Genomic DNA, 12,687 nt, shown 5'->3' on the forward strand with positions numbered 1-12,687 from the left:
AGAAGAAAGTTGAAAGTAAATAAGAGATCTGTGAGATAATTCTCCAGGGAGTTTTCACAGTATACCACACATCATTTGCAGGGATAGGCTTTCCTTTCACTTGAAGGACCACACAAAGTAAATTTTGTTTCTTATGCAATTAAAGAATATAGGACAGGAGGTCTTTTCAGTTTTTTCACTTCAATGTGTCTATGGGAAGCCTTTATTTGTACTGAGGAAAAGGCACTGTTTACCTGTCTTTTCAGGAGCACAGTTAATATTGAACAAAGAAATAGACACACTTTTATGTAAAATGTGAGTCTTGCTTCAGCAGATTTTGGCAAAGCTATTGAAATGTAAATGCTGGTAGTCCTCTAACCCCAGTTAAAAGGCAAGTTGTATTCATTTCAGTGCTGCGTGGTTCGGTTCCCAGTGGGTCTGGCTGCGTGTCAGTGGTGTGCAGAGAGGAACTGGGACTGTGGTGTGGGAGGCCCAGGGGTGCTGGGCAGTGGGGAACACCAGGGCTATGTGTGTGGCCAGCCAGTGCCACAGGGCCTCAGGAGCAGTAGGAGGCAGCCCTGGTGCCCCAGCGTGTGACCTCAGCTCTGTGTTCCTCAGCAGGGACCGTGCTCCTCACAAGGGCTGGAGCAGCTGCCAGCAGGACACGAGGCCATCCAGCCCCGGGTGCATCCTGCTGGGTACTGCCTTGCTTCTCATCAGGGCTGGGACAGACAACCTGCCTGGGGAGAACCAGCAGAAAGGCAGAGTCCAGGGGACTTGCTGACCCAGCCTGACGCACTGTGCGCTGGGTCAGGGAGGCTGCAGCAGATGAGGAGAACTGGGAGGGGGGGACAGGGTCAAAGGCAGCTTCTGGCATTCATTCCCCTCTAACCCTGTGCTGTGCATTATCAGGGTTGCTGGATCTTGTTATTCATGCAGCGTTCTCTCAGAGGGAAGCAGAATGTAGATAAATTTATGGGCTTTACCAGGATTTTTATGTACAATTTTTTTTAGATCTTGTATGTCAAATAGGGAGTGGTAATGCTGCACCCTGAATGCTCCGTTCCTTGGTCATCCTTCCCAGGCCAGCCGTGGTGGTTGCAGGTGGCCAGGAAGGCCTCTTGTAGGGTCTGACATGCAGTGAATCTTTCTTGTAGCTGGTAAAAATGCCAACAGCAGGCTGGTGTTTGGAGCTTTCCTTTCTCTTGTTACAGGAGCTTGTCAGAGTTAATCAGTATGGACACTTAAATTGTTTCTGCTTAGGTGAATCTCTTGCAAGTTTTAAATGTGTTTCTGAATGCTTTGAATTTTATTGCCAACATCTGTTTTAAATGCTTTGGGGATTCACATACTTGAGTTTAGTTCAACTGTGTATGCCATAATTTTTCAAGGTGCTAACACTTTCAGTTTGAGTGATAACTCTTTTAAAGAGAAGAAAAAAAAAAGGAGGGGCAGGGAAGTAATTGCAGAAAGTTTTAAAGTGCTTGTGATGCTAATTTTCTTTCTCTTTCAATTTCAGAATGATGACCTACACAACCTCAACAAATCCTTCTTTTAAACTCATGGGTATCAAAACTATAAATGTTTCATGCTATCACAACTAGGACCTCACCTCCTCCTCCTCTTCCTCTGTAAATGGGTACGATGCATCCAGTTCAGTTTGTTTACTTTACACAAACCTCAGGAGTTGTTGACTGAGCTGCACATCCTGTGTTGTGCCAAGCAGAAGCACTGTGACACCTGGACAACAAGTCTCTCTTACTTCATCCTCTACCATAAGGACTTAGCTGGCCACATGAACTGATGTGCCCACCACTACATCATGGTGAGAATGGGTATTTTACTAGCACATTACACAACTTCATTTGCTGCTGAAAACCTGTATGACAAATCATCATTGTAAATTATTACATACAAGACTTAATGTTGGTTGAAGAGTATTAAATATTTAACATAGGTTTTGATTTATACATGTACTTTTTTTAATTAAAATGTAACTTTTCCTACAGCACATCTTTTTTGATGTGGAACTGAGGTATACTATATTCTGTTGTAAACAGAGTGGGGAACCTGCTTAAAACAAGGCTTCTAAGAATAGAGTAGGGTACTATTCTTGTTTTAAGATTGTAATTCAGAAAATAATATAATACGAGTCATTGGTCCCTGGGCCTTGATTGTACAGTCATATTTACTGATACTATCAGTTGTAAGATAACCCTGATGTTGAGCTGAATTCTTTCCAAAAGAAAAATAATTTTGTATTCCTTGTAAAATAATGGTCTGTATTAACTGCAATGAAGACAAACATTACTGTACATGGTTATTTACAAGTGTCAACTTGAATTCATCAATTGCACAGTAACTGACAAAAAAATCAGAAAAAGGAAATCAAAGTCTTCCATTGTATATATTGTAAAAAAGAAAAACAAACAAACAACAACAACAACAACAAAAACCAACAGGAAACCACGAAGCAAAATGGAAACAAAAAAGGGTGAACTTTTAAAATTGACTCTTTCCCTGGAATGAAAATGTGGGTGTTTGTAAATTCTGGAAATCTCTTTCTATATGTAATAAACTAGATACTGTTTTATCTGCTGTAGTGGGTTTTGGGTCATTTTTATTTTCTTGGTAAGCTGTCTCAAATATCTGAAGTTGTCCCACCAGGTTTCTGTGACATTTCCATTGGTTGTCATTGAGAATGGCTGTGGACCACTGTAGCTTAAGAATCAAGAGATGTGTAATTAGGTGGAGTAGGGAGTATGCTTCCTCACCTTGTTTCAGTTTTCTGGAGACCTTTCAGGATACAGCTCTCCTTCCACTGGATTCAGGGGAAGGGTTCACAGCATGTAAAATCACTTGGAAGCCATAGGAAGACTTCAGCATAAAATGTAAAAAGCACGACTCAGATGATTGTCTGGAAATCAGTGCAAGAGGTACGACAAGGAAGAATTCTTCTGTGACTCTCCTCTGCTTTACACTGATTCTATGCAGATGAAAATTCTTTTCTGCATAGCATGTGCAGAGTCTTAATTCTTTTGGGGACTGGAAAAATACTGAGATCATGGATTTTCAAGTAAAATGTTTTTGAAGTGATAATTGAATTTGAAGCCATGTCAGGTCCCTGTTGGTCCCTCGTGTTTCCATGAAGCAACTCCATGGGCTAGTGCACATTCAAAAGAATTCTTGTTATCAGGAAAAGGCAGGCAGGCACAGCAGCAGCTCTCCCTGCAGGAAGGCTGTCAGCCCTCAAAGAAGAGGCTTCTTCCCCTTGAGATGTTTATGATGTCTGGGATTAGGCTGTGGTTAGTGCAGTGTCCACTTCTGACTGCAGTATAGATGAAGGGGCTATTGCACAGCTGCTCTTCACCTCTCTTTTTGCTGGAGGCTTACCAGTCCCTTAGCTCTGCTGGTATTACTGCTCATATAAAACCACTTTGACCCTGTCAAGTCAGAATATTCACTTAAGAAAGGACTTGGAGTTTAAGAATGCTTAAATCATTCCAGATTCACTGGGAACAGCTGCAGCAGTGGTGATGCTGGCAGAGTGAGGGTGCTGCTGCGTGGGGAGGCTGCAGCCTGAGAGGGACCTGTGCCTGCCCAAGTGCTGCCTGGGGAAATCTTGGCCTTTGCTGACAAAGCAGTCTCCTCCCAAAGGTTCTGATACCAAGCAGTAGCAGACAAGAGGCTTTGCTGCTTTCTTATGTAGAAAGGGGCAAGTGGGTCTGGAGTAGCTGACCTGTTAGCCTTGATAAGCAGTGATGTGGATGTTTCCAAAGAACCATTAATACCTAAGAAGGCAGCACTTGCTTTAAAAAGAAAGCCACGTGCATCAGACCAGTATTTAAATTTCCAAGTTACCCATTTTCATTTTATCTTAAGCCTTTTTTTTTAATGAGGTTTATTTGCAATGAAAGCTTGCATATATTCTGAAGTAAAAACATAAGAACAACTCATTCTCAACTCCTTTGCCCACTCTTTTCCATCTTAGTGAATTAAATTAAATGTTCACTGTGTTGATTTGGTTGCTAAATATTAGCCTGTATTGATGTTTAAGTGCCTTGCATAGAAAAGTATTTAATGTCCATTGTGCTTTGCATTGTTATAGGTAATTTGCAGAATCTGGCAATTACTAAAACCACAAGTGCTGGAAGCTACTGTTAAGGTTTAAAAGGCACCAGTGAGTTCATTTAATGTTGGTAGGAGTATTTCGCAGTCATACCTCTGTGAGCAAATTTTGTTCATAAAACAAAATGAATTCTACAAAAGTTAGGAATTGACAGTGGTCATTAGGGATGGCAGGAGGGATAGTGCTAATCTGGTGGGCTTCCATTCATCTTAATGATAGCACACAGGCAGAGAAGCAGCTTGTTAAAGATGTTCATGTGCATAGGGCTTATGTTAATCATTATTTTTTCCTAAGTAAAATTAAAGATGCCTGCTCAGCAAATGTTTTGAAAAGACTTTTGCAACAAAGTGCATTCATAACCAAACCTAAAACTCTTGATTATTGCATAGGTTTTTATTCTTATGAATTACAAACTTTAATAAATAGATGATTATGAACTAAACCCTTTTAAATTAAAGTATAAATACCTCAAAAATACAGTGTTATACTGTCTTATCTTTTTATGAATTCTTTTGCACTGTCTGCCACAGAACAGATTGTCATTTCTCTGAGTTTGAAAATGAGCACGTGGGATCAGTCCTAGATCAGCTGGTAAAACTCAGATGCTTGGGAGTTTATTTTGCTTTTAATTTTTTTCAATTGGAAGTTTCTGGTTATTATTTGAATTTCTTTCTGTCTCTGTTACTTGCACAGCTTCAGTGTTCAAAAACTCTGTACTGAATGCATTTTATTAGTGCTATTGGTTGAAAATAAGAGAGGTTGGAAAAACCATTTGAAGCAGTCTCCAGGAGCACAAGGAGCATTTACACACTTTGGCAAAGATTGCTGTGTTCAAGTTCAGTTTGATTCTGAGCTGATGTGTATGTTGAGGAGCTCTAAATAAATTTTTGTCATTCTGGTGTTTGAAACTAACCTCTTTACTTAGTATTTAAAATATCATGTCTTCCATAGTGTTGTTTTGGGTTTTTTTCAGTAGAAGTTCAAATTCAGAAAGCACAAAGAGAACCCAGGCCATGTTTATATGTGTGTTCTGGTGCTGTAGCTTTACTTTGTGCATATTTAAGAACCAAGCACTGTGTCCATCTTGCTCCCAGCTGCCTTTCAGCGGGAGCTGTTTCCTGCCCTGTGTTTCACTGCAGGGCTGGGTGATGAGCAGGGAGTGCCCGAGTGGGTCCCCGCGAGTGCTGGTCGGAGCTGTGTGACCGGCACAGCGGAGCAGCCTCAAGCTGCAAGGCTGAGCTGACCCCAGTGCTTGGGAGCAGCTGGACTACAGCATTCAATGCCCATTGAATCCATCTGGGGACATGCTGCAGCTCTTGTTCTGCAGCTTCATTCAAACTAGTTCGGTGTAAAGAAACAATACTAAAATTAAAGAAGTTATGGCAATTTTTTGCCCATCTCCTGTGTGGCCTCCAAGCCGTCTTTGGGTGCAGATGATTTTGGGATTTTTTTGGGGTTGGTTTTTTGTCTGATTTTTTCAACCTGCAAACTTAGAGACTAGTTCAGTGGTGATGGGGAAATGTAAATACTGTAAAGTGACAGTATTCACCCTTGTCCATTTCACCATGTATTTATCTGCCTATCAGTATTTTCACTGAGATGTGACTTTGAAGATATGTAAGTAAGTTGTTTGTAAACTTAGCAGATCCCCATTTAAAAAAAGTGAAAGTGGAAAAAGTTCAGGACTTTCAGTTTAGAGAAAAACTTTTATTTTGTCTTTGCATCTTTAAGGTGATACTGTTCTCAAAAAAGATGAAATGAGGAATCTGTGATTTCCAGATGTTTGTTGAAAGAACATTTACACATCAGAGGAGACGGTGGAGGCCAGTCAAGGACTACTTGAGCAAGCAGGTGTCATGGTGACTTCTGCATTTAAATATTTTCAGGTTGGAAGCTTTTGTTAAACATTTGGAATAATGTTAAGAGGATAATTGAATGTTAATGTGTGCCTGCAGTGGCTGGGCTTGGATGTCACAGGAAACAGCCCAAGAACTCTGCATGTCTGCTGTAAGACAGGCAGGGCTGGGTACGAGGCCTCAAGAGGGTAGGATGGAGGGAGAACTCAAACACACAGTGCCTTGTGAAACTTGCTGGGGACAGGTTTTTTGTAAAAAGTTCAGTGCCTTTCTGGATTCCTGATCTGAATTGGTGGATGGTTTGAAAACTGGAACTTTACGTTACTGAAGGGGCATGGGAAAGAAACTGCTGGAAAATCCCCCTAACACTCCACAATCTATGGAAAGGCTCTGCTTGGTGGGATCCCCAAAACTCCTGGTTGTGCTGTATTAGGGTACTTGACAATTGTATTTGGAGATGGACACCAATAAAATAAAATAAAACCAGTCTGCCTTCTGTAGATGTAGAATACCTCTCAGAGAAATCAGTGTCTGTAGGCACATAAACTGTATTGAATCAGAACAGCAGGAAGTGGAGCTATGCTGTGTCATTAAAATGGTTCTGCTTTTTCAACCAGTCTTGGACTCTACTTCTGTCTATAGAAACTGAAGTGCTGGTTAATTTGAGGAAAATGACCTGACTGGGGAACTCACCTACAGTGTTTGTAGAAGATAGGTCATAGCAAGGAAAAACCATTAGAGCAGCAATGCTGCTACAGAATTGATAAAAAATTAAAACAACCAGATAATGTCTTTGATACTTTTACCAGTAATTTTTGAAGAGGAAAAGTTGTGGCTTACAGCTCTGCTCCTGCCTGTCCATCCAAAGGCTTGTATATGGCTGTCACTATCTATGCCTTTCTTTTTTACGTTTATTTTCTTAACATCAAAATCAGTCTGGCACCATTTGGCTGTTGGATGTCATGGCTGAACCCTCCTGGAACGTCAGCAGGGAGAAAGTCCCTCCTGCTGCACATGGCTCTGCTCATGGGGCTTTTCCCAGGGTCCATCTCTCAGACTAGGAAGTGAGAAGTCTTTCTCCTCTTGTTTGCTTGTGTTTGGTTTTTTTAATTGTAATAACCAATTATTAGTTAGATTGCATAAAATGTCTGTTTTGCTGTGAATTATTTGCTGTCAATAAATTACAATAAAGCTGAAATGTCAGGGGCTTTCTCCTCAGGTTATGGTGCACGTGGCTACTGTCCTGCTCAATTTCAGCATTGCAGTGGTAGTGCTTTGTTTTTCCACCTTTTTGAAGATGGACTGAATGAAGAAATTATAATTTTAACTATCAATTTACTGTTTCAACTTCAGCTTGTGAATTTAAAGCAGCAGTTCATTTTTCTTTAGCCAGTTTAGAAATTTGATTAAGGCAGATTTAGGAAAAATAATTTCAGCTGTTTGGTTTTTTTCAGGCAGGAGTTTGAGAGCAAAACAAACTCCATATTTCTGGCACATCCTAATTCTGCAGTCAGCTGAGCTGGATGCAAGGCAGACTTGTCACTGTTTCTTCCTCAGGCTGTATCTTCTCAAGTGAAGGCCAGGTTGGCTTTTGTTTATGAAAGGTTGATGGAAATAAGGTGAGTTCCAGTTCCTGTGGTGATGGTCTCAGTCCAAAACATGCATTTGAGCCCATGCAGGGCGAAAAAGTCATTATTTGTCCTTTAAATTACTACCTTCAGAGAACAACTGTTTCCTAGCACGACAGCGGTGTCTTCAGACGCCCCGGTGGTTTCGGCAGGGTTTGGTTATGGTTCCCCATGGCCCCAAGGCCTCTGCACCGGCTCTGGGTGCTTGGCCTCCTCCTCCGGCGCTCACTGCCCCCTGCCCAGCCGCGCTTTTCCCACAAGGTCTGGCTTTCCTCAGCCACCTGGCAGTGGTGTGGCTGCTCCTGACAGCCTCCCCTTATCAGCAGCACGTTTTGCATCAATTTCAGCCTCTTCCCGGCGTGCCTGCCACTGTGGGAACGCGGCCCGCTGGTGGAGAGCGCCCGTGTCCTTCAGCCACACGTCGGTGCTGCCTCAGCGGGAGCAGGGAAAGGTAAGCTGAAATTCTTTTTCCTAAATCTGCTACGAGGCAATTTGCCTGGATTTCTTCCCTGTTAGGCTGTGTGAAGTGGCCTGATAATCTGTTGGCTCATCACCAGTGTCCCAGTCATGTGGGTAATCCTGAGGGTTGTCATCTGAGGTGAAAGATAAGGAGAAGGGCCTGGACGTGACACATGGATATGAAAGATCAAGAGACTTCTGCCTGCTGTGTTATTTTTAAAATTGGAGCTAACAATGAGACATGAGTGAGCTGTTTTGTCTCTTCCAAAGCATTACATGAATGTGAATAAATAATTTGGTATTATTGCATTAGTTTTGTGTATGCAAAGCAAAACTGATTTTTACCTTCTTCATCGAGGTGCTAGGAGGATTAAGTAATGAGTAAGAAGTACATAACTCCTGCAGTGTTGGGTAACAAAGAAATGCTGGAAAGGAAGCTATGTAAACTGTGTCCTTGCAGAACAGTAATACTGTTCAGCCCTTTTTTTCTCTCCAGATTTCAGTGTCCACTTCAGTTCTGTTTAATGCCATCTCACTCAAAAAACTCAGTTGCTGGAAAGTTTCCTTCTGTGTTTAGTCCTTTCTACTGCTGAGTTTCGTTCTAACTGTTGCACAGCCAAGGTGTTCTCACCAGAAGATGAGCAGTTCAAGCCTGGTCTGCAGCTCTCAACCCCCTTCTTTGTAATCTGTTAGTGGAAGTCACACTTTTCCCTGACTCAGGAGGCTGCTGCTATTCAGGAAGACCAGTTCAATGCCCGGTAAAGGTTCATCAAAGTGCTCTCTACTAAACAAAACCTGTAAACTAAACACAGGAGCCTAAAGCAAGTATATCCTTAAATTAAGAATGGCTCTCCAGACACAGAAGTGCTTTGGGGAGCCTGTGTTTGTTATTCCAGCAGTCTCATTGTGAGAGCTGGAGCTGTATCAAATGCAGATCTTCAAAGCTTCCTTGAAGATATGATGCCTGTGATTCTCCCTGTCAAAACAGAAGTCTCTTTTAAGGTCACAGTCAGCAAGTTTTCTTCCTCCTAATACCTCTTCCATCGGATGCTTCAAGGAGGGAACTTCTTATTGTTGAGCTCCTCACTTCTTCACCTTACCAGTGAGCTCCTGGTGCCTTTCTGAACTTTTCCTTTGCTTTCCTTTTTTCTGTGAAGCACTTTTAGCACATGAAAGTTCTTTGACTGCCCTATGCTGACCCTGGGGACAGTGCTGCATTAGTGAAACAACAAGCCAGCAGAACTTTCTGGAGACATCCTGTGAGCAGCATTGGCTTGGACTTAAATGACCCAAGAACAGGGGAAAGTGTGAAATCCTGAAATCCTTAACTTGAAATTGCCATAGTAGGCAGTGGGTCCTGAAACCACAGGCTCTTCAGTTTTACTGTGAGTAAATGGGCTTACAGCATAAATATGGGGGGGGGGGTAAAGGAGGGGGAAATAAGATTATTTTTCCACATAACAGAATTATTTTGATTTTAAAATATTTGGTCTTCTCTGATACCTTCAGCTGGAAATGAAGGCCTGATGGAATACTGGGAGGGTTTTACCTGCTTGAGTAATTTTGTTCCTGTCTAGATATGTGGAATAATTTTGCTTGAAATAAAAAGTGAACTCACTGTTTTTTTGGGGTTTTTTTGAAAAATCATTAAATAAACACAATTTAGAGCATGGTTGCACAGCTAATAACATTACTCAAAAGGCAGAACTTTCCAGTAAGAGATACCAGCCTATTAAACTTATCCTGGCTTTAGAATAAGAGAAACAAGACACCAGAAGACCTATGGCTCAGGGAACATGTGACTTTCTTTCTGATCAGATCCCAAATGAACTTGGTGTGCAGATTGGAGTTTCTTTCCTACAGTATGTGTTACACACCTTGCTGTCTGGCAGTGCAGTGGAAGTGTTTCCTAATGAAACTTCCATCACTGTAAAATAATCACATATACTTGCTAAGCGAATAATGTCGTAACTGTGATGTGGGTTTGTCAGTCCATTTGCTTAACAGCCTAGTTATTTAAGCAGGATGTTTGGCATATATAACAGTAATATAAATTGATGCTGAATAGGTGAGATTTTTTGAGAAGAGTTGTGCTCAAACCTATAAGAATTTAATGGCTTTTTGAGGGAGTTTTTTCTTTGTTTTCTCGAGGTTCTTTTGCTGCTTATAAGGTTTGTGTGTGTGCAGAGTAGAAGTGACTTTCAGTAGCCTGTCAGTGAAAAATCAATGACTGATTGTGTCTTAATAGTCATTTGGATAGGTACTCTCTGATAAATTTATATTTGATCTTTGTGTAGACATTGCAAGTGTCACTTTCCAGCAAGCAGCAGCTCTTCTAGCTCCAGTGATCACCAAATGTTATTTTGGGAAGTTACAGGAAGTACGTGCTTAGTCTGAAAATAGTTAAGGCCAATTCTTAAAAAGAGGAGTTAAGCCATCTATGACTTACAATTGACATAGATAACTGTCATTATATTATTCCCTAAAAATATTTCAGGAGCTATAATTAGAAGAAAACAAGAAGTGAAACTCAAAGGAAACAAATTACAAGTCCAATGTGCTTAAATTCTCCCTTTGTCATCTTTGCATATTTTGTTGTTTTCAGTATTTCCACATATTTATTCAAAGCAAACTTTATCCAGCAAACAAGTCAGATTGCTTATCCCTAACATTTGCATTCCATGGTTTCTGCTCTCTTGTTCTTGAAGGTTGACAAAGATAAATTTAGATTGACTTTGCTTGGTTGAATAGCCTTGGTGTTTTAGCCTAATTCCACCTGTAGTGTAGCTGTTTGGTGTCATTGCATTACTGTGGTCTCTCTAGGTGTAATATTGAATGCATTTTCATTTATTATGAGGGAAAATAATTCAAAACCAAACTTGTGAGAACTCCTAAGGTAGTGCCTGCAGAAACAGGTTTTACCTCCTGTGCTCCTTCACAGGAAATGAAAGGTCAGGAGAGTTAAACAGGAGTGCTGATTTTGCTGCAGGAAAATGCAGTGCCTCTGTATGATCATGATTTTAAATTACTTCTCCAGCTTTGTCACTGTCAGAATTAATCAAGGTAATGTATGGCAAAGTGAACTGAAATACACAAACACAGTAAGGTACCCTGACTTCCTAAGACAAGGAAAAAAAGCATTAATTTCTGAGAGATGGCTGAATTAACAAGATAATTCCTTACCATATGAAATAGTCAATAAGATATTAGTGTATTGTTTTGTGCAGCGTTTTGTTTTAATGGTGAGACTTAAAATAAGGCTGCTTAAAGGAAGTTCACTATCATAAGGATTCTTTGGGGGTGAGGGGAAAAATTTTGTGATTCCCTGCCAGGCTTTTTGTCTGAAAATGGGGTTGGTATGAGAGTATGCTGTGCACAGGCTTCCTTAAACCAGTGTCCTGAGGCACACAGCAAATAAACCCATTGGAGGTTGTAATTACTGTTTAGTTGATGCCCTGTTTTAGATCCAGTTTAGAGAGCAGAGAATAGATGTCACCCCTCCTCCCACCAGAAGAATTTGAAGGAGGTGAAAGCTGGGTGCTAGGCTCAAGCTTGGACACATGTTTATGGAGGGATGCAGTGGGGTAAAAGCAGACAACAATGATTGGGAAAAGCCTAACAAAGTCCACAGCTGTAATCTTTGCCCGGGGAAATGGTATGATCCAAGTAGAGCTTGGATGCTGGATTTAACTTCGCTTACATGGTTCTGGCCTTACGTGGTGTCTGCTAAGCAGAAGTGACCTCAGAGGAGGGCTGAGCCAGGGCTCAGTGCTGTCCTGCCCCTGCCCACGGCCCTGCCCCTGGAGCAGGAGTGTTTGCAAGGGCGATGCCACAGCTCTGCCCGGCCCAGGCAGTGGCTGCACCCAGCCCAGCTTGGTGGGAAATCTCAGTGCTGATGGTCACTCATCCCTGACACACCGAGTTCAGAGCCACTGTTCAGGTGCATGGTGGTTATGGACCTGAACAAAACAAGTGGGAATTAGGCTGGTCACAGAGCAGTCAGAACATGTCATGATAAAGTAATTTCCTGCAGTCCACGCAGTCAAAGTGGTCCTCCTTCACTTTAATAATTTATTAATATGTTCTTAGGAATAAACACAGGACTTGTGTACTGGAGGCAATTGTTTAAAGCTCTATCTTGCTCATTTCACTGCATAACAAAATCCCCATCACAGATGGTGGTCAGGCCAGAGACAAAGCTTATAATGAACTGGTGCTAATTTGTTTTTTTCCTAACACATACCTAGATTAGATTTTTGTAAACATTTCTTTGTTAGTACCTTCTTGCATACAGAGTATCCCCACCTGCATGGAAAGTCTGCCACTGCTACGAGAATGACTTGACCTAGATTTTAAAACAAAAACTAAACCCAGGATGTTTTCAGCTGTAGGCTTACTTTTTCACTGGAACTGAACTTTCCCAAAAGTACATTGGCCTTGATCAAGGTCTGGAACGGGTGGGCCGAGAAGGGAATTCTTGCAACTAACCCTGACTTTCTGATCCAGCCAGCGTAATTATAGTTTAGCTACCGGCCAGTAGCACTGCTCTGGATAGCATCAAAGCATTCTTGTGAAGCGTTTTGAACTACTCCCAGTGACCACTTTTGTGGTCGCTGTGCAGCAGCTTCTGAGCACA

General features: G+C 41.5%; 1 protein-coding gene and 1 long non-coding RNA gene across 2 annotated transcripts in view; both read left to right on the forward strand.

Moving 5' to 3' along the window:
* Positions 1–2,577, forward strand: part of IRS1 (insulin receptor substrate 1) — a 48,811-nt gene extending 46,234 nt beyond the window's left edge. Inside the window, exon 2 of the mRNA XM_068200910.1 lies at positions 1,499–2,577. The gene's annotated coding sequence lies outside the window, so the exon portion shown is untranslated. The remainder of the gene's footprint in view (positions 1–1,498) is intronic.
* Positions 2,578–4,121: 1,544 nt separating this feature from the next.
* On the forward strand, positions 4,122–7,521 carry LOC137480055 (uncharacterized). Its single transcript, XR_011002681.1, has 2 exons — positions 4,122–4,159; positions 5,840–7,521. It is a non-coding gene; the product is annotated as an uncharacterized lncRNA (long non-coding RNA).
* Positions 7,522–12,687: the final 5,166 nt, after the last annotated feature.

Source organism: Anomalospiza imberbis, chromosome 10 (assembly GCF_031753505.1).
Source record: "Anomalospiza imberbis isolate Cuckoo-Finch-1a 21T00152 chromosome 10, ASM3175350v1, whole genome shotgun sequence".
Taxonomy (NCBI): domain Eukaryota; kingdom Metazoa; phylum Chordata; class Aves; order Passeriformes; family Viduidae; genus Anomalospiza; species Anomalospiza imberbis.